This window comes from Cydia pomonella, chromosome 6 (genome assembly GCF_033807575.1).
Source record: "Cydia pomonella isolate Wapato2018A chromosome 6, ilCydPomo1, whole genome shotgun sequence".
Lineage (NCBI taxonomy): Eukaryota > Metazoa > Arthropoda > Insecta > Lepidoptera > Tortricidae > Cydia > Cydia pomonella.
This window is the reverse complement of record NC_084708.1, coordinates 6,840,121-6,862,059: the sequence shown is the minus strand read 5'-3', so window position 1 is coordinate 6,862,059 and position 21,939 is coordinate 6,840,121. Positions and strand designations below refer to the sequence as shown.

Sequence of the window (21,939 nt, the reverse complement as noted above, 5' to 3'; positions counted from 1 at the left end):
ATACTTATTATGTAAAGTCAGCTTCAAAAGTAGCGGATCAGATTATTTGCCAAAGCTACCATTCTCTAATAAGTTATCAAAAAGAAATATGTATGTATATACGTTGAACAATTATATCATGACATGAATCGCGAATTCTCGAATCGAAACTCTATTTGGAAAACAATACTTTTGGCGCGTAGTTTGTCCGCTACTATTGTTGCTGACTGCTAAATGATAAAATTTTAAAGGTATTATGAATAAAAATATGTTTGATTCATAGTACTAGTACCTACATAATAATATATACTAGTAAAATACTTTATTGCACGAAACATGTACACAGAAAAAATACAGTAAATGTGGACAAAGGCGAACTTATCCCCTTAAGGGATCTCTTCCAGTTAACCTAGCCGACATTCATTCGTATTTGTTAGGATTAGGGATTAGCAACAGATTTTTAGTTCCTATTTAAGTTATGCATAACTTAATAGGAATAATAGGTGCTTAAAATATTCCTCGATATCCAGTTAGAGATGGGTAGGAGTTAGTAAATACTGATTATTTACTCGGTATTTACTTCAAAGCATCCGATATTTACTCGTATATACTCATTTAAGTGAGTAAAAACGATTTCTAATAAAATATTTATAAAGTGAGATTTAAGAAGTATCTTAAATGTTTTTTATTGAAGAGTGTTAACGTGTATTAACATTATTTAAATAAAAATAAGCATATAAGACGCTTAATTAAAAAAAAGGGTAATCATTAATGAGAGGCAATTTGTGATAATGCGTAGTTAACAATTTTGTTTCTAATCAGAAGCCTTAAAAATATGGATCTTAAGTTCTATCGATGTTCTAGATAACTGCATGTCGCGCAAAAGTTAGTGTTTACGCTGCACGTCCGCCCTTTGTATTAAGAGTTTTTTAAAGAAAACTCAAAAATGGCTCAACCGATCATGATTAAAGTATTTTTTAGTACTCTATTCTGCAGCTAATCTCCCGATATTTTTTCATATATTTTTTTACTTTGGTTTGAAAGTTAAAGAAGGATAAACACTATTTCGGCCTTTAGGTACGGGTTTTTTCCAAGAGTATCCAGTTTATCCAAAAGAGATTTTAGAAACATTCAAGTTATTTTTAAAGACCCATATAATGATACGTTGGTGGTTCCTGATTTTTTTTTTTGTGACAATTAGTTACATGCAAGGATGCAACATTTCAAATTTATTTGCCCCTTTCAGCACTCTAAATAGTTTATACCCACCAATTTGGCTATAAAGGAGTAAATACTGCTAAATTGTGTAAATACTGAGTATTTACTCGCTACCCATCTCTACTCACTACCCATCTCAATGTCCAGTAGATCTTGTCGTTATTAATATTATGGTTTTATAAAACTGGCTGCAATAAAAAACGTGTCGGTCATTGTCCTGACTTAACTAGAAGGCTCCTGGCTCTTGCGGTTCCACTTGCTCCAAAGTAATTCCAACCCGGACCACGCAACGCAAGCTACTCGTATTCTGTAGTTAATCAAGTCCATGTATCAGATCAACCAGTGATAGTTTGGTTTCCGATTAAGCACTGTTTCTTGGCAACTCGAGGTTGAACTTATGCGGGTTATCCCGACACGGACGACTTGAGGAGCTGTGAGAATGTGCGAGTAGTAGCAGGGGATGCGGTCTGCGGTTTACGTGGTTCCATGATGATAACAGATGTCACCGCATATTTCTGTTAGAAAGTTTCAACGAACTCAGACCCAGAATTCCCTTAATTCAGACTTGTTATATTTAGAGGAAATACCACTATAAATTAACTAGATACAACGGCATTTTTTGCAAGTTAATTTAGTCTCCGTTAGGAGGAGGTATTCTGCGTTTTGATTTTGAATCTTCTCATTGAGGATCTAAAGTTGTTTATTGCATACTTGTATAACTGATTTTGAATCCGTCAGGAAGCTAATGCCTAGTTCCACAGACATCCTGTAGTTAATTATTCTTCCAATCAAATACAGATTGCGGAATCACTATTCGAGTCGTCTAGGCTAGATCCATAGCGAAAGTTGACATGTTCACTTAGGATCGTTGTATGGGTTTTTTCCTTACCGGAAAACGGAGGTTGTTCGTTCAATTATTCCGATTTGAATTAGGGCTCATTTACACATTGTTAGTGTTCAGTGACAATTCATACATACATTTACTATTTACTATACTTGCGTTCAAAGGAAAATGTATGAACTAGCACTAAACACCAAACGGTATGTAAATGAGCCCTAAGGGTCTTAAATATTTTTATATTTTGTAGTTAAGTACAGTACGTGAAGGCTAAATACAAAACAAATCAATCGAAAAATCAGCAAACTTTTTTTGGGAATATCAATCCCAGCTTGCGAAGTGCAATCACGTGGAGTGGGGACAAATTGCCGATTGAAAATATGTAATGTCAATTAAAAATACATGGGAGTGCTTGCGATGATTCGGTTTTAATGTTATCGCAACTAGATTTAAACCTACTCGATGAAGTAGCTTTGCAGCGAAAGTTGATGTGTCGTCAGGGTCGTTGCCTGCTGATTGCCGGCCCCTCATGATCCAAGATCATCGTGTGAATCACGAATTCACGACAGGCAATACGCGCAAGTGCTTCAAATGATTCAGTTGGATACCTCACTGCAACCAGATTAAAGCAAGTTACTCGATGAGATTGATAGACTAATTTAGTCCTATCCTTTATAGGATAACATCATCCGTTCTGGGCTGTTCCCTTTATTAAGGGTCTGCTAAATACTTATATTTTCATTGTTGTAGAGAAATATAAACGTCATTCAAAAATTTGAACAATATCTCCGTTAAAATCGAGTGATCTTCTTCATTATTAAGGAAATATTTATTAATATATAAATAAAAGGGTTCGTTTTATTTTATTTTATGTTAAATAAACTATCGGAACTGGAATCCGAAATCGATGTTTTTAATGAATAGATTGAATAGAACGTCAAATACATAGTTTCCCTATGACACAGTATTTATATAAAATTCCCATCCTACGTCACATATTGACCAAACCGGAACAAGGACAATTCTGCATTTAAGAAAAAAATTTGGAACTCTTCTTTAGTATTGGAATATTAAACACTAATAACGCTATTCCTGTTTAGTTGGGCACTAAATAAAATGGCCTTAGTCCTTCACTTACATGTATTTTATGAAAATAAACTTAAAAGATAAAGTAAGTACCAACATGCAAAGTGAAATAGCTAGGCTATTAAACAGCAGTAAGATTCTAATGAGCGCGGCAAAGTAATCTACAGTAACCTTAATCATAACTGCTGACTACTCCGTTAGTTATCACATGTGGGCAAAAACTGCTCTTGACACTGCGAAATGCACTGCACAATGGGTAACGGAACGCATCGGCACCGCAACCTTCTAAGTGCATTGTTTGTCGCCTACTTTAGTCCAACTGTTAAGTACTACTAGTAATTAATAGTTAAGTGCGAATTGTTACGGTTAGTAATGTGTTGTTGTTCGATATAATATTCAATATTATATCGAAGTTGAGCAAGAAGGGAATTAAGAGTAGGTACTCTATACCAGTTATTTTCGGACTGACAGCAGTTTGTCCAAATAAATAACATTCAACTTTTCGTCTCCTATTTACCAAGCACTTGAAAACATCGTAGTGAGTGTACGCGCAAGCTTTTTGTTTACAGTTTTCTATGAATGTTTATATCCCTTTTTTCTTCTGACAATGTCGCCAGGTACAAAAGAAATTTCCCATCAGAATATTGGCAGCGTTACACACCAGTTACGTACCGCTCTGCGCACTTCCATTTACGAACTAATGAAAGCTATTTTGTCAAATGACAAAAGCATGTTACTCCGCAATTTTTGTTGTGACAAATTTAAGTACTGAGTGGTCAGTGAAAGTTCTTACGTGGGAAGTTTTTTTACTAAGCGTTTTCACGGAATCGACTTCGGCAGGATGTGTAACTAGTCTAGCGAGGTTCTCATTGCGCTAATTGAAGTACTTACACTTGTCTATAAAAATTATGAACATCCAAAATAAATAAAACACTACTCTTTCACTGGACATGAGACTCTTACATTTTATGTTAAGATTTTTTTATGACGTTGTAAATTTTGCTTTTTGCAATAAAAAACGGATTTGATTTAAATCGCGGCTTAAGTAGCACTTTATTAATGTAAATACCATGCAAAAGTATATGAAAATATTTTATGCACTTTCTTTGAGCTCTCGGCGGATAACATGATTTGCATGTGAAGAAAACATTGCCTGACTCATTGCAGTGCAATTACCAGACATGGAAGACGGTTGAAAATCGTTAAGGCATGAGCCATTCAATTGGTCTCGGGTTTTGTATCAGTTCTTTGAAGTATATCACAATAACGCCCATATAGTTCGTCCGTAATGCCAATCGGGTTCAATTACACTAAATTGTTTGAGGCTTTGGATTCAGGCTGTAAATCATTATATGAAGTACCTTTATAACCAGATTATAATTTATAATAAGCAAATTCTTTTCCATTTTCCCAATATAATTTCCTGAATTTCTCATACCAAAAATCTCGATTTGATTGATGATACACAGGTTATTAAAATATTTATAATTGGAAGTCGCTTCCAACATAAACGATTTATGGACACTTAAAGCAATCAGTGTTCCAAATTTGTGATTACACACCCAGCGCCCATATTCTTGATATGCCTATTTAGTGAAAGTGTACCAAAGGTTCCGACGTCAGGTCGCAGGTCAAACCCATTCGGGTTCCTACGCCCCGCGACTGTTTACTGATGTAACGATGTAACTCACTTCCGTACATACAAGCCGTAGATAATAATTCAGAATACCAATGAACGGATGCTACAACTATTGACATCGTCGAACCCGTTGTTTACTCGACTGTGACAAATTGTTCTTTATATATGCGCAGCACTGTACCTTATAGCCGTTTAGTCCTTCATAATTTATTTATCTTATTCCTATGAATAGGATTATACTTGAAACTTCTTCTTTATGAAACAGATTAGTTTTGAAATTCTTTGACCTATCACGATGTACGCAACATCTATTAGATGACATTGAGGTGCTCCCTCAGGCCAGACGTGGCCGGTCGGTAGGAATTCGGCATTTTCATTACTTTTGAAGGTCGCTGCTGAGATTAAGCGTGTATCAGGTTGAGTAGAAACTCTGGCCCACTTCCTGGTTCGTTTCAGCGCGACCGGTTATTTTGATTGCGAGTCGAGCAGAGAGTTTCGTCGCAAAACGGTACGGTCTGCGCCGTCATCCGGGTCAACGCAATTAATTCACAACACCGCTAACAGATATTAATGTTTCGAGCACGGAATACACACGTTAACTAAGCTTTGATCACATTCTTCAAACTCCACGAAACCCTTTCGAAACCAACAACTTATCCAATTTCTTAAGTTTGCATCACGTACCTATTGCTTGCGGCAATTATTAATTAAACGAACGTATGAGTCGATTACTGCTAAAGGTACCATTTACATTGCGTTATCTCCGAATGTAGCTGGAACGCACTTCGACCTCGTTTGACAAACTCATTTATGTAGCCACAATCAGTTTAATTCAAGCACTGCGTGCATTTACCCGTAACATTCGATATGACTTTTCGACATGGTGAAGTGCAGTGCCATGAAAAATTCAGAGACTTTAAATGGACTTGACCATATCATGATGTCGGAGAACAAGTATAGTGAAGGACTGAACATGAAAAGTTCAACCATGACTTTAAACCGGCTTGACATTTCGACTTGGTCGGAAGACATGTGTTATGATGAAAAAGCGGACTTGAACGGTTCACAAACGACCTTAAACGGTGATCATGATCTGATATCTTCAGCGGCAGATAAGTGTAATGGTGAAGTGTTGGACAATACTTTAACGTTTGTGTTCGGGAGACAGTCGGTGCGGCGCTCATGCGGGAGCGCTCGAGCCTCTTCAAGGAAGTCTAACTCAATAATTAGGAGCGATCTAAGCGCAATAACGAATACCAACCCGGAGTCGGTTAAAACCGCTCCAGGTACACTATCGAAGACTGCTTGTAAAGCGAAGCCCCCAGTGCCACCGAAGCCGCGGCCGCTAAGTTCCTCCCATATCTGGAGCAATGTCATGGAGGAGCTGACTTGGAAGCTCAGTTGTGTAAGTGGTGTAAGTAGTTAATTCATGTCGTTGATAACCAAATATCAGCCTAGTTACCTGTATGTAGAGAGTAAAATTAGTTAACCAAGTGTATAGTTTTGTGCATTTTTTGCTAACCCAAAAAATCCAATTTAAGAACACTTACAATGTATGTACCAGTGGCGGATCGTTCATAGAACTCGATTCCCACCGGCTTGTCTAATTTCAGTCCGTTGATACTTTCACGATCGGTTCATGGAGAAAAGGAAAGCAAAATTAGCTCCGGGTTTCCCACGAAGATTTGTGACGCGCCGCCACTGGTATGTACTTACATAAAATACATCAATGAATCTGGAGTAGCAAGCGCCCATGTGCTATGCTTGTTTGCAACTACCGTGGTAAAGTAACCTGCAATATGACTTCTGCCATTGGTCAGTTCCGATATGAATGCAAGTGATTGTAATTGTCATAAAATCTCCAGATTCAGCTGTAGTTAAGAACAACTGCAGGGTTTACGTAAAACCTTAAGCATTGGCGATAACAAAGGATCCTTTTTTTGGCGTCCAATCCAACGTAACGGCTATCGGCATAATTTCGTAAAACCAACTATAAACGTGTTTCTGTACATGTTTATAATTGCATATCAGAGACAAGTAACGAATAAAGACTTCCAAAGTTGCATTCCTCTTCATTATTGAAACTGCCAATTAATCACTTGCGTCTATAATTCCTGTCATCTACGATGACGCGCAGATTTGTCAAATTTGACCTTAAATAACATGACATTACGAGTCAAGGCACGCGTCTTCGTGAATGACACGATCTAAACAAATCTTAAAAGGTACCGTCAGAAATTTGTGATTAGATTACGTTACATTATAGTTCACAATTCAATTCAAAATTCAATAGATGCAATTACAGTGTCATGCAGAAATCAAAGCAATAAAATAATTATGGGTCGGACTGAGACATTGCTAAGTAACATATGGTGACGTTTTCTAGTTGCACGTGGTAGTTACAACAATAACAGAGACATGGGTTTGTCTGAAGATTAACAGTCTCTATCATTACATGTCTCTCGGGCATATTTGCACGTTCACGTAACACAATCAAAATTCTCGGTAGTATCTTATTAAATATAAGAGAGTAGAGACTGCACGATCCCACAGTCAAACCGTGTAAACTGTTTTGTGGGACTCCGTACCTGTTTGAGATGTATGATTTTATGTTAATAATAAATAAAAAAAAAAAAAAAAAAAAAATCACACGATCTCGGACGTTTACCTAATTAGATACAATTGATATATCCCCGATACTATCGTAATTGCCTAGGTGAAAATAGTAGCTTAGTAAGTATTTTTCAAGTCGTACAGTAGTCGGTTTGGTACCTACACTTTGCAAAAATATTTTCCACATTGAACGCAAAATCTAATAAGTTTTTAAAGTATAGGTGCTTATATAGCAGTTTAGTAAGATGTTAAAAGTACGTTAGCTAGTATACTCTGCGATTTGAAAATATAGGTCATACTGAACACTCTTTAGTAAGGAAAACCCTAATCGCGAAGTACTTTAGCTAGTAGTAGTAGTGGCTATCCTAGAAAACACTGTAGACGAAATATAAATGAAGCAACCTATACTTAAACAAATTGAATAACACATCAGCATCACATCACTGACTATAATAAGCGTGTTCCTGTCAGATATTATTGCGTATTTTATTATGCGAGATAGAATTCAAGTTACAATAGGTTAGGTTTATATTGAAGTAAAATGGAAATATATAGTTCGTTATTAACATGCAAAAAAAAACAATAGGAAATATTTGAAAAAAATATAGGTAATATTTGAATACGAATATAGTTCAAATAATCTACATAATAATTAATTTGTATTTCAAAAAAAATGTGTATATTTTAGATTACTAACTTAAAAATGTTTTGCGCGTAATTATTATGTATTCCTATATAGCGTCTTTTATTATTGTATGCATTTGTTGGGCTGTACGTTTTACCTTTGCATAACACTTTATTTATAATGACCACACATTATTTTTTATTTTTTTTGTTGTAAGACAAACTGAACATTTTACGATGCTATACCATGCCATCCGATTATTGGTCATCTTATTTTTATTACTTATGATTATATAATTGTTATTCAATGTTTACCTCTCTTGGTTGGTGTTTTCTTTTGTAGCAAAATAACACAATAATTAGACCTATTATCAAATTCAGAAATAGTGTCCTACCTATTAGTACATGGTAAAACCTATGTAGCTAATTGATGATCATGACATAAAATTTTGATAAAATAAAATAAGTCAAATACAAACTTAACTGAATTTTTTTATCGATAATGATGTAAGTATTTGTTTTGCGACATTTAAACTAATTACAGTTAGGTATGTAGTACTTCTTAGATCACTGTTTCTCAGGATAATATTGTAAAGAGTGTTGGGGGTACGTCGGCCGGCAATCGCTTACCATCAGCATCAGGCTATTTGTCTGCTCGTTTCCCTCCTATATCATAAAGCTATTATAATGTTTAATACTTTCATGGTTAATATTGTCATTGATATTAAATTTTAATATTTTATTGTTAGACATCATAATTATTTTCCTCAAACAGTGATCTAATACATAACTATAAACGGTTTAAATGACGCAAAACAAATACTTATATTAACTTTCGTCATATCACCTCATCATTGACGTGTCATTGATGAAAAATGTACCTATTAAAAAAAAATTTCAAATGCCTAAATTTCCAGATTACTTCTGGAAATAAGTCTTTTTCCTATAAAATATTCAACATCAAGTTCGCTCGCAAGAAAAGTGATAAAAATAATTCAGTAATAATCAACGTGTGGCACATTATTCAATAGGTAGGTCTTTATGAACAAGAAGGTTTTAAAAAAAAGTTTTTCAATTAGGTTTATACTTTTGAAAATAATTGCTTTGAAATTCCAAAAATGTTGAAATAAAAAATATCAAAAACTGCACATTTTCTTTTGAACGTTTCATGATTGGTGTCATTATTTCGATTGGCATTCGTCGCGAAACAATTGTCATCTTGGCAAAGACCCAACGTGGAAACAGCTCTGTTTAGATTTGGCAAACTTTTGCCCCAAGCTGTAGGGTTAACAAAACAAAGTAAGCTATAACTGCAGCGGCATAGCTGCAAGCGGGCCGCTCCGTTACATACCGTTACTGTAATGGCCGTGTGAGATGCAGCCGATTCGCGACGTTCAACCCTATCTTCAATCTGATTCATGGGGAGATTCGTGTTCATTGTTCAGCCCTAGCTATATTCTATCGGCAGATCAGCACTAAGGACGTGTAGGCTTTGGGACCTGGACCTAAGACCTATCTCCTATAGGATATTCAGCAGCAAATAGTGAACTGATGAATCTTGCGTATATTTTAAAATTTTAAAATAATGATATCTTTCATATAGAAGACATAGTTCCGGATTAGGCAAACTCGCCAATTACGAGTTTTGACGACTCTAATATGTACTCGAACATACGAGTACTTACACTGATGGTGATGTCATTCAGTTGTCCGTACATATATAAGTAACTAAATAACATGATTCAAAATATCATGCCTGATAAATTTGGCCTGATCGTTCTAAAAACGTTTATAGCTATTCATAGAGTTAATATTGTTCTATGGCATTTGATTTAATAAACTTATCTAAGACCAACTTTATGTATGTACTAGCGACCCGCCCCGTCTTTGCACAGGTTGCACAAATCCTTAAGAAAAATACACACATAAACCTTCCTCTAGAATCACTATTGATAGGTGAAAACGCGATGAAAATCCGTAGTTCTTGAGTGTATCGTGAACATACATACAAACAGACAGACGCGGTGGGGAACTTTGTTTTATAAGGTATAGTGATTTACATTTAATATTCCCCTGATATCGTTTTGATTTTACAATTCAAATGCTTGGTGTGCAATCATATGTTACATTATCAATCAATTATTACATATGTTATTAATGTGTTAGTGTAATTACGCAAATGTTACGTTTCATTTAAAAATACATTCATTTATTATAATTTGCTTTCGTATAATTGCTTCAAATTGAAACAAATTGAATAACAACATTTCGAAAGGACCCATTACTTAGTCAAATAGCCAAGTAACTATTAAGATATTTAAGCAGTTTTAAATAATATCACTATTGCGATAACTTAGATGATGAATATTAAGAGCAATAAATTGATGAATACATTTACGTATAAAAGGTAAAGTCTAATAGGCAATCGTTAAAATAAATGCCTTAAATAGATATGTCATGTACTTACTTGTATAAGCGCCCGCGCCTTGATCTGCGTATTTTATCTTTTTTCGAAATACCACTCAAACTAACGCAAAAGTACCCGGTACTCAAGGAACAAACAAACGCTTGTGGAAGGTTACCAACCTACCTCTGAAATGGTTGTGGCAACCAAAAATATCAATTACTTTAATAGATCGGTAATACCTACAGACTTTCGATGGGTCGTTAATTGCTGCGTTTACGTTAACAGAAAAGGAATTATTGCTTTCATTATGCTGGCCTAAGAAAGTCCCAACTTCATTAGCGTTTTGTCAACTTACAAAGCGGTCGTCGAGGCTTCAAATGAAACCACCCTTTAAAATAATATTTTCGCGAACCATTCATAATTCTTTACAACACTTCGGTTATCGAAAAGGAATTGTATACCATTAAGTTTTTATTACGTTATATCCTTTTAAAGTACAACATTGTCAATTTTTAACAAAGAGTTTGATGGACAAGCCCTAACTTCAATTCAGTTCAACAACGGTTTAAGCACAATACTGTATTCATATTCAAAATTGCGGCAATTTGCTTTGCAAATCTGTACCCGCTGGAGCAACTACCTACATTTGAATTAATTCTGAAACTTGTATCTTAGAAAGGAAATCCTAAAATTAGACGTGATATTGGCTGACAAAACTTTGGTACAGTCGTATGTTAAACAGTGACACACTCAATAATGTAGGCTCTTATTGTTCTTTCAAGTTTGTCAGATACATATTTTACAGTACCTACATATGGCGCTACTTTCCCGCACGGGTGCGGGAATGAGCACTTCGTGCATATGTCGACACTTTAAAGAGCCATATATACTGTAAAACGTTGTACGATACACGTGCGAATAGGTAATTCGCATATTTTCTATTTTATGCACTTGTATCATAAATAACTATAGCGTGCTTCGTCGTCCAAGACTATAGGGACCGTGCGCGTTGGAGGGTCTGCCATCTTTTGGCCTGAATCGGAACAATAAATGTGTAAATTTACACGTCACGTGTGTTCTTGTGCATAGTAGGTTCTGCCATCTTGTGGGCTACATTGGAACAATAAACATCACATTTACGCCTCGCGCCAAAAATCTGACTGCTCCTGTGCTGCCTCCTATCGTTCATGCACGCTCCCTATAATAAAATTGCAGTAAACTTAACGGTCTGTTTGTTAAAATGTTCTCACGAAGTTACAACTTTATCATAGAAAAGACACGATGTAAGTAACTTCTTTATCATAGTAAAGATAACGACCACCTTTTGACGACTTGTTCGCCTAATCAGTCTGCGTAGCCAACGTGCCTATCATTCACGCTCTGTGGCGAACGAAACGCAACTGTCACAGTCGCACTAATTTGGAAGAGTGATAGAGAGAGATGACTACGCTACGCTACGGAGCGTTAACGATTGTAACTCTGGCTCTCCCTACTAAGCTGATAGTCCTGGCTTCGCATCTATGGTATTAATTCGTGTTATTGGGAATAATTTATTGTTCTTAATTCAAGGATATTTTCTATTTAGTAAAGTATGTAGGGACACAACTATAAAATTTCCTGTAGGAAATTTTTAACTCAATCGATTTGTATAAAAATGTTCTAATAAATTATTTACTTAAATACTTAATGATTATTAAATCAAAGTTCATTTTTCAAAATAACAAGGTTCTAGGTATACGTTCTTTATTTTCAGATGCCGACTGTACACTGTTCTATAGAAATATACATACATTTGACTAACATCTGTGTGTATTTACATACCTGTGTAGCATTAGGTACACAAAGGTACTAGAACCTGGCTTATCCTTTTATAGGAGCTTAGCAAACAAGGATAAAGTAGCATTTGAACAAATATGAGGTATAACATCATAGAGCAAATAAAAGATTTCATTTTATCCGAAATTCAACGTTGGAGGTAAAAGGTTAATGCCACTTTAGCTTTCTCGCTCTTAATTCAAAAAATCATTATCTTAACAACCAGGAAAGACCACAACTATACCTATTTTCCTCGAAAAACTGAAGGGACAGCTACATTTACAATATGATGTGTCCCATTTCCTATCATTTGCATGGGAAAAATGGGGAAACGGTATATTTACCATATACATTGTCAAACATCCAAGATTACCATATAAATAGGAAAAAAATAGGTATTATAAAGAGTAGGTAAAGGTTTCCATTCGATGCTTTTTTGTAACGTTAATGCATATGTAAGATCAGGTGATAACGTAAGTCATAGGTACCTACTCAACATCTTTCTGTGCAGCTTACTGTAACTTACAATAATATAGGTAATTCGTTATACTAAGACCACCTAATAGATATTCGAAAGTTTTCGATTTCTTTTTACAGCACACCTATATCTACATGTCCTTAAATAACTACGCTCTGTTTTAACTTACTATAATTACCCCTTATTACGAGTCTAGAACTGGCACAAGCATCCAATGCCTCCATACGTCGGTCGAATAATTACTAGAATAACCGAGCACACTGCGTACTTCTAATAACCACGTGAATACGTATGACCTAAGTTTAATAACTGGTAATTAAGGTACCTTGCTCTTATTGGTAATGCTTTGTTTTCACTCTGTTTTTAGGGTTACCTTCTACTTACTTCTAGTAAACCCATTAGTTGTCTTATTGAGAATGGGATCAAGATTATCAAGATCCGTTTTGTACCGGCTGTCGCATTCAGTACGGATTAAACAAAGGTCAATAGGGCCACCGATTTCATCCCCATGTAAGTCCAGCGAACATGAACGATTTCAGATAAATCATATTTTGTGAAATCGTATAGGAAAAACACGGTTGGTCGGCAGATCGTAGTAAGTATTTGTAGTGATCTTACAGCAAAAAACAGAGTCGATAGTTGGAGCTATATACTTGCAATGCAACACGTGCCTATTAGCAAGATGAATACATAGGCATGCCCCTCCTTTCATATATATTTTTTTTATCATTCTGGTATAGCTGGCTTCATAGGTGTTTCTACGCTACGATCACTTGACTCCCACCTCGGTCGGTACGAGTGAATCACCGCGCTCAATTGAGCCCATGATTGGAGCTACATAACTACATATGGGCAATCAGTTCAAGTGCACAGGACTCATGTCGGGATTTACAGCGCCTGTCATAAACACATGACGGATATGATCAAAGAATATGATGGTTGTGTGATTACCACTCATCGCTGTATAAGACGTCTGTCGCTTATTGGCATGGAAGTACGAGAGCGACGGATGTTTTATTATCAGCGAATAGCGATAAGCATGCGATCATTGCAGCAGGATACGAGAGGAGATATATCTAGATACAATGTGGTAGTCTGGTAGAGAAGTTTTGAAGAACAAATGAAAGAAAACCTTTAGTTTGATAGATTTTACATCGTAAAAAGAGAGTAGAGAATTATATTTAAATGATACCCAATTCTTTATTTTATCAGATAGATAGGTGAATTAGGTAATCTGCAGTGTTAATGATTGGTAGGGTATTCCGCTCAATATATTTAGCTCAACTCTATTTTTACAGTCGTTTAAGGGAATATGTATGTACCTACGACGTACCTTTAATATTTCGCAGAATATGTTTAAAACAATTTTAATGTGTAAATATCTGAACATACCTATACTTACAAGAATAACACGTTTTTTATGGAAAACTATATGAGAGATTTCCCAGTTAACATCGATTGAAAATGTATAATTTTGTTAAAAAAGGGCTTTCAATGAAACACAGGCTCACATAAGCTCGTGACTCCCATTGAAATGAAAACCTTTGAACAATCCTGATTAGGTTTATCCCGCATAAAAATTCAGGGGGTCAGTTAGACTATGTAGCTTACTGTACGTCAGGAATAAAGAAAGGTGATTTCCATAAGGAATGTTTTTATGACTATCACATTACTATTCCCAACGCTGCCTTCGCACGTGCCTATACTGCACTATCAAAACAAAAGACTGCCAACTGCCACAGATGCTTCTCAGAACATGGGTAAAAAGAACAATACCGCTCGGACAGCCGTTTGAGATCAATACCAAATCTATCTCAAGATGCTCACCATGTCACTAAACTTTAGTCCTTAAACCGACCGCATAAAGTGCACTTCACCTGTCGCCGTGATGTAGAAGAACTGTACAAGATACGGGTTACCCAAGAAGTCACTTGAGCCATTAGAATTTAGACTTTAATGTCACTATGCACAGCCCATTTTACACGTTTACCTACCTTAGCAAAACTGTATAAGAAATGAGCTGAGTCCCATGGTCTCTGTACAGGGATGCATCGGCAGGTGTGCTCTACTAACACTAATGTACACACGCACACAGCCGTTACCACGATGCGGCGTCCATACACAACAGGCTCGCCCTTTATTACCGATGCAGTTTGACAGATCAGTTGCTCTACTTCGGTAAGGTCGTGTGGTGATATACTCATATTCTATTAAAGTCGTTTATCACCGTAATAAGTATATTATGTTAATTTGGAAAGTTGAGCCCTTCGTGTTAAATCCGCTTGTAAATGAGATTGATTCGTTGAATAGGTATGGTATATTTATTTAGTTTCTTTTTCTTAAACATGTTATACAGATTATCTGCTGTCTGACCTTGACATTTTCTATGGGAGAGTATTTTTTTGGCGTTTTTGGAATTGGTCCCATAGTAAAAGTTGCTCAATGTGACCTTTATATTCAGCCCGTAAATTATTGCAGGTGACTAAATAAACATCCTGTATATGTCGTTGTCTAAGTACCTACAACACAAGCCTTATTGAGCTTACTGTAGGACTTAGTCAATTTGTGTACTAATGTTCTATAATATTTATTTATTTATTTATTTATTTAGTATCGATATGTATTTATCATTGTCTGAGTACCCACAACAGCAACACAAGCCTTCTTGAGCTTACTGTATGGCTTAGTCAATGTGTATTTATTTATTTAACAATCTATTATTTTATTTGATTTATTTGTAGATTAATGAGAACAATGACAACGGCAATATAAGGGGTCCAGTTAAATTTACTCGCGTGAGTAAATGCAATCTAGGTATGTATACAAAATAGATTGCATTACCCAGGCATTACCTAATCTTGCTATGCCTAAATTGCGTATTTACCAAATGGGACGGTGGAATTTTGTTTTACCCTTTATCAGTGTTAAGTAATTAATCAGAATTATATCGTAATGACTATAAACTAATTAAATAACTAACAATAGCTAACTCGATAAGTCATTAGAAAATTTAATCATTGTTACCACATTGCGGCACAAAGTAGGCTAAATACCTAGTATCATTATACAGATATGTTAATAAGATATCTAAGGTTTAACTAAACTAATGAATGTAAACTCACATACCAGCACTCATTTGCGCAGCCCAATTCCATTTCACAAGAACTCTGCTTTCAAAACTGGAATAAAGCGGAGCATCCAGCCATACGGTGCGAGCAAAAGTGGAGGCAACAACTTTTTTTATGCTCCCAACGTATTCCCGCGCCCCTGCCATCCAGCCAGTTCCTTATTCTTACACACTCAAACAGCCAAGCAGCTTGTGCCATGTGCTCAGCCCTTATAAACACCGGATATATTAAATTAAAAATAAAAATATTTTAATTGCTTCCTCTTAAGTGTTATTAAGAACAAGTGCAGTGTTATGTTTGCGAAGATTTCAGTGTTCAATGACTATGGATGCCCTAAATGTTGTGGTTAAAACGAGCTATAATATTTTTAAACAGTTTTCGGAACAACACAAGCCCGTAAGTTATTATGATCTATTTATAATTAATGGTTCTAACATCGTGTTCGAGAATTTATATGTGGGATATGTTTGGTAATATTAGAAGCAGGATTGTTTTGACTACATCGTCTATTATAGCGTTTACCCATAGCTTTAACAGATTAAAATTAATGATCTTGAATTACATTTTTCTGTTGCACATTTTTAATGACACTTGTATTCTGATAAATTCTGTCCGATTCGGTCTTTTGCGTCTGCGTGACAAATCTTATTTGGGAAATTTGACATAGATTTGACATCGACATATCAGTTAATGGATAAACCTACACATTTTGTGCCAACAGTCAGGACAACAGTTTAATTCAGTAAACTAAATGGGAAACATAACAGCTGAAAATGTAGTCATAAACTCCATGAGCAAGGTACGTTGAATTCCAGGCATATGCCTATTAACTGTCTTTTACTTTTTATACACGCACTACTTAACATTCCGTAAATAATGTGCTCAATCGCACCGACACGTTCTTGCGATGCTGATGTGAATCGTTTCATTAATGCACTTTATTTAATAAGGATAATTAATACTATAATTGATAATTAACAGTCCGGTGTGATGCAAAATTGGGGATGATTATTAAAGAGTAAAAGGGCTTTTTTACCATATCGAATATGTATGTTTGTATGTATGTTTTGGCACAGTTTGCAATCTCTACTTAACTGGTGTTAACTTATGATGAGCGGTTAAAATGACCTTAGTTTGATAACGACAAGCTAGCCTGTTTTCTTCCTCTATGTACTTAATTAACGATAACTATGTTAGACTATTTTTAATCATCTGATTATTGTAAAAATTTATAGCGAAAACCAGATTTCATACAATAGTTATTTGTTTTACAAGGGGGCAAAGTTGTGGGTGCCGTTCAATTTTAATACAAACTTTTAGCATAATTTCATTTAACTACTATTGAAACTCATAATAAACATTATGTATAAAAACAAAACATATAAAGTTGTTAGTCATACTAATTTAATGACAGAATGCCTTATCATCATAAAAACATTCTTCATAACAATCCTTAGGAATAATTTTACTTGTTATAACATACATTTCGTATAATAATTAAAATATAGTACTAAATTTTAACGAATGGTGACATAGTGTTCTATGATAAATATACTTGGTGTCAATCAAACTATTAAATTATACAACAATCTACCTATTCAACTTTAAAGCTGGTCGCCGTTAGGTACGACGACGAGCGAAGCGAGGAGGAGTGTTAGGTAGAACTGCGACCATATGGGGAGAACCATATGTCTTGGAAATTGTATTTTGCTTGTTCATTTTCACTAGGCGTTTATATGAAGTTTATCTGAATCCTTTAGGAACCACAAAGGTTCCAACTCACACTGGCCGCTGCTTTGCGGTAAAATATATGTCGACAGACGTAAAGTACGGATGTAGGTAAGTTTGACGCTTAGAAAAATCGATTATGTTCCATGCAAATATAATGTTTTGTTTTTTTATTAATTAGTAATTCAGTGTGGTTAAACTTTCAGCAAACTCAATCAAATGAAGTTTATGAACGATTTCCCGTGGTTTGATTGTGAAACCACACCTTTAACATTATGCTGTTGGTTTTCATGAATAAAAAACGTTCTGAGTATAAAATAGTATACAGAGTGAACATTATACTGGTTGCCTGTTATGCAAATACATTACTATGCTACTAAACTATAATTACTTTCGAAATTATGCAATTCGTTTTTATTGTATTTGTTTTTATACCAAATCATAATTTCTGCATATCAAAATTATGCAATTCAAATTATGAAAAATGAAATTTCGCAAATTGTTATTATTAAAAACATTACACACCCCAAAGTTGTTGTTTAACCGCTCGTGCTAATATTGATACCTGAGCAAGTGAAAGATTCCAAAATGGAACCACGAGCGTAGCGAGTGGTTCGAGAAATGGAATCTTGAGCGTTGCCAGGGTATTAAGGCACGACGGTTAAACTAACTTTGCCTCCGAGTGAAACACAAAAATTTTCACCACACCAACGCGAGGAAAATACTAACTATGAAATACTAAACAAATGAAACCAAATCAAATCCAAATGAACGCAATATAAAATGTAACATTCAAAATCATTATTTAAAAGTAAATTTCAGCAGCTAACATAAGGAAACAACTCAAAATTTGCATCGGATTACTTTGCCCCACATGTGGATAAAATGCAAATTTCTCATTAGTTTTTGAACAATCTAGAGGCCCTCTTGCCAGTTGGTGTGGTGAAAATAATTTAACTTTTCATATCGTCACCTACGTTTGATTTTTTACATAGCTGTGGTTAATATACATTAAATTTGTCAAAATATTTTCAATAATGTTAATATTCATATAGGAAAGTGAGGACTACGTTTGCATGGAAAGGCGATTTGGCGTGAGTCCTCCACTTTCGTCTTAAACATAAATAAAATCAATTTAGGTACTTTCCTTGCAACAAAAAGGCCATAACGGCGCACGACGTCAACTCCTTAATTTAAAAAAATAAAAAAACTTGTCACTGAATATTAAAATTATATTTGGATAACAATCTCATAAGATGATTTACAATTAAAGTCAATTTAAAGTTTGATCGCATAAGATCGTATAGAGCCAGTAAATCAAGTCCGTTTGTCCGGATTAGTCGAAGCTAGTTTTTCAAGCTTAAGCTAAAACCAATCGTGGCTCCGCTTCGTCTGAACAGCTTTAGGATTAAAACAAACAGACTAACAAGACTGCTACTAACTTGAAAGACTGGTATTGTTTCATAAGCTTTTTATAAAAATAACCTGATAGTTAAACCGAATCGTAAATCCCTGCCTACAGTAAATTCTTATTTGTTTTGATCTCTTAATGACTGCCATAAAAATATTACTAGCTAAAATACGCCCAGTGATCGATATAAAGTCTTTCCCAATTAAACTTGCTTCTTGGCTGCCGTCATTCAAAAGCGATGCATAATTTTGGCAAAGCTTTTCGTTTGTGTTTACCCAAAAGAGAATATTTTGAAGATGCATATTTATATTAACATATTTTTGGCGTTATATTATTCATGTCGGCAAACTTCATCAAATCGTCAGTTCATCATGTACAGGTTGGCTAGAAAATACGTCCACAATCTTTTTTACGGTACATGTGGTGCTACTTTACCGCCTTAGTGCGTTAATTCGCACTATACGTCCGTCCCTATGTCGACAATTTAAAGAGCCATATGCACTGTAAAACGTACTTACATTAAATAAACGTACTTAAATTGTACAATACACGGGCGAAAAGATAATTCGCAACTAGGGATTGCAATCCGGTCCGGCGGATCCGGTAATCCGGCCGGATCCGGCACTTTTCAGGAGCTACCGGATGCGGTAAAAAACCAACGGATCCGGACCGGATCCGGTAAAATAAAAAAATGCCTAAATACAGCACGCGCTGTGCGTTTCAGATGAGGAACAGGCGACGGATGCGTAGTATGAAGTTGAAAAGAACAAAAAACGAATGAAAACGTTTAAATTTAGTAAGATAAAAATATATTTATTATGACAATGACTAGGAACAGAAGAGGATTTCTTCTTCTTTCATGTTGGTGGCACGATTTGACGATTACATAAATACTGTAATAGAAGGAAAAATTAACGGATGGAGATGCCATGGAAGGCATTTGTAATTTATGCTAAAGAGAAGGTTAATGTCGTGTCATAATGTTGTGATAGGAGATTAAAAGTAAACAAATGAGCATCAGGTTTAAGTCGGCGGTACTCAACCAACTACAGTTGGGCAACCGACTACAGTTGGATCAAGATGTGTGAATGAATATATGATAATATTGTTATTTTTTAGTTTTCTCCGATAGATGTATATATATGATGAAATATAGATTCTTTTCTATTCAAATTTAAGAGAGAATCTTTTGTCTTTACAATTTCATCCAATCTTATGCAATTTCCTTCATCTCCTGGTACATGCTACTCTACGTCTAGCCAATTTTTTTATTTGATCTATGTAACTTTTCTTACGGAGTCCCTTTCCGCGATGGTTTTCAATCCTACATTCTATTATTTTTCGCATGAGATCATCGTGTTGTGTGTTGTTCATTATAATTTGACCAATATACTATTCTATAAATTAAAAAAAAGTTATTTATTATTATTTTTTAAGTCATACAGTCTACTACTTCCTCGGACAAAAAAATTAGAGCAAGGTAATATTAGAGCGCATTTAATATCATAATTGGCTAAAAGTAAAATATCTTCTTTTGTTACTAGAATCAAAAAGAAGACCAAGAGTGCTCACTCCATACAACGGTTTTGTTACCAAAACACTAATACTATTATTTTCGTAATTTACATCTAGCGTCACGTAGCGGATCTCTCAGTACTGCTACTCGACAATAGAAATCGCGGCAAACAAAAAGTCTAATGCTCAACGATTTTCAGCTAATATTATAACCAGAGTAAGCGTAGGAGTTGCAAATAGAGTTCCGCTAGTACTGAGAGTTCCGCTACTCGATGCTGGATGTCGTCTACGAAAATAATAAGCGTTTTGGTACCAAAACTGATGTATGGAGTGAGCACTCTATGTATTTCTTATTTCTCTATGCTAGAATGGATGTCAACTTTAGAGTCTGTGCGGAAAGAGAAGAGCCGTGGAATGTATGGGGCCCAATACAGACTCTACAATGAATTCAATCAAAGAACAGTTACGAAAACTTGCTCTTTCAAGGAGCTCCAATTCCCACCCCACATCCCATCATCGGGCTTTGGAAACTAATCAAATTTATAATTGTAAACGAAGTTTGAGCACTTGCGAATGGTTAAATATAATAAATTACCGATTTCAAATTTTGTTTTTAAAGTGATATTGACGTTATGACACTTTTTACTACCAAGTTCTATTTTATTGTTAAGAAGTTATTTATTAACTTCAAATTATAGATTTAGGAATACGTATTACGCAAAAAACTAAAAAAATGTGTCATTTAATTAACTTTAATATCCCTACACCAAACCGGATCCGGTCCGGCCGGATCCGGCCGGATTATGTTCAAAATCCGGCCGGATCCGGCCGGATTGAAAATCAATCCGGTTTGCAATCCCTATTCGCAACTCGTGTCGATTTAAAACACTCCCTTCATTCGTATTTTAATTTATCGCCACTCGTTGCTAATTTCCTACTTTCACACTTGTATTGTACTATTATGTGCATATTATTGATATTCATAATTTTAGCAAAGCTTATCGTTTGAGTATCAAAGCGAAATACTAAAATACTTGTCGTCATATTGTGGATGATTAACAGCTCTATCAAGTAAATCAGCCATTTCTCGTGGTTAAATTTACTTAAAATATCAGTAATCTTGTTTTCATTAGACTAAAATACCTATTCAAAATACAAGATTCACAGTAAAACAAATTTATTTATTTATATTAAGGAGAACCAACAGCTTTAAACTTACAATAGCTGTATGTATTTTGAAATCCGATTCCAATGCGAATACAGTGAAAGGAAAACGTCGGTGTCGCTCATTAATTTAGCTTCTTTTTAATATAGTCCAAACCTGATACATACTTTATCCTGGTTGTGTTCATATTTATTTAGATTGTGTAACATGTATTGACAGCAATGCATTATTCTTCAACCCTCTAGTGCATGTTATATAAAATTATTAGCTGTTAATAGAGTTGAATATTATAACT

At 35.1% G+C, this 21,939-nt stretch overlaps 1 protein-coding gene across 10 annotated transcripts in view; it reads left to right on the top strand.

Annotated features, from left to right (window-relative positions):
* The window catches only part of LOC133518817 (guanine nucleotide exchange factor DBS-like), a 138,621-nt gene that overhangs the window by 95,592 nt on the left and 21,090 nt on the right, over window positions 1–21,939 (top strand). The gene's annotated exons all lie outside the window — the stretch shown is intronic.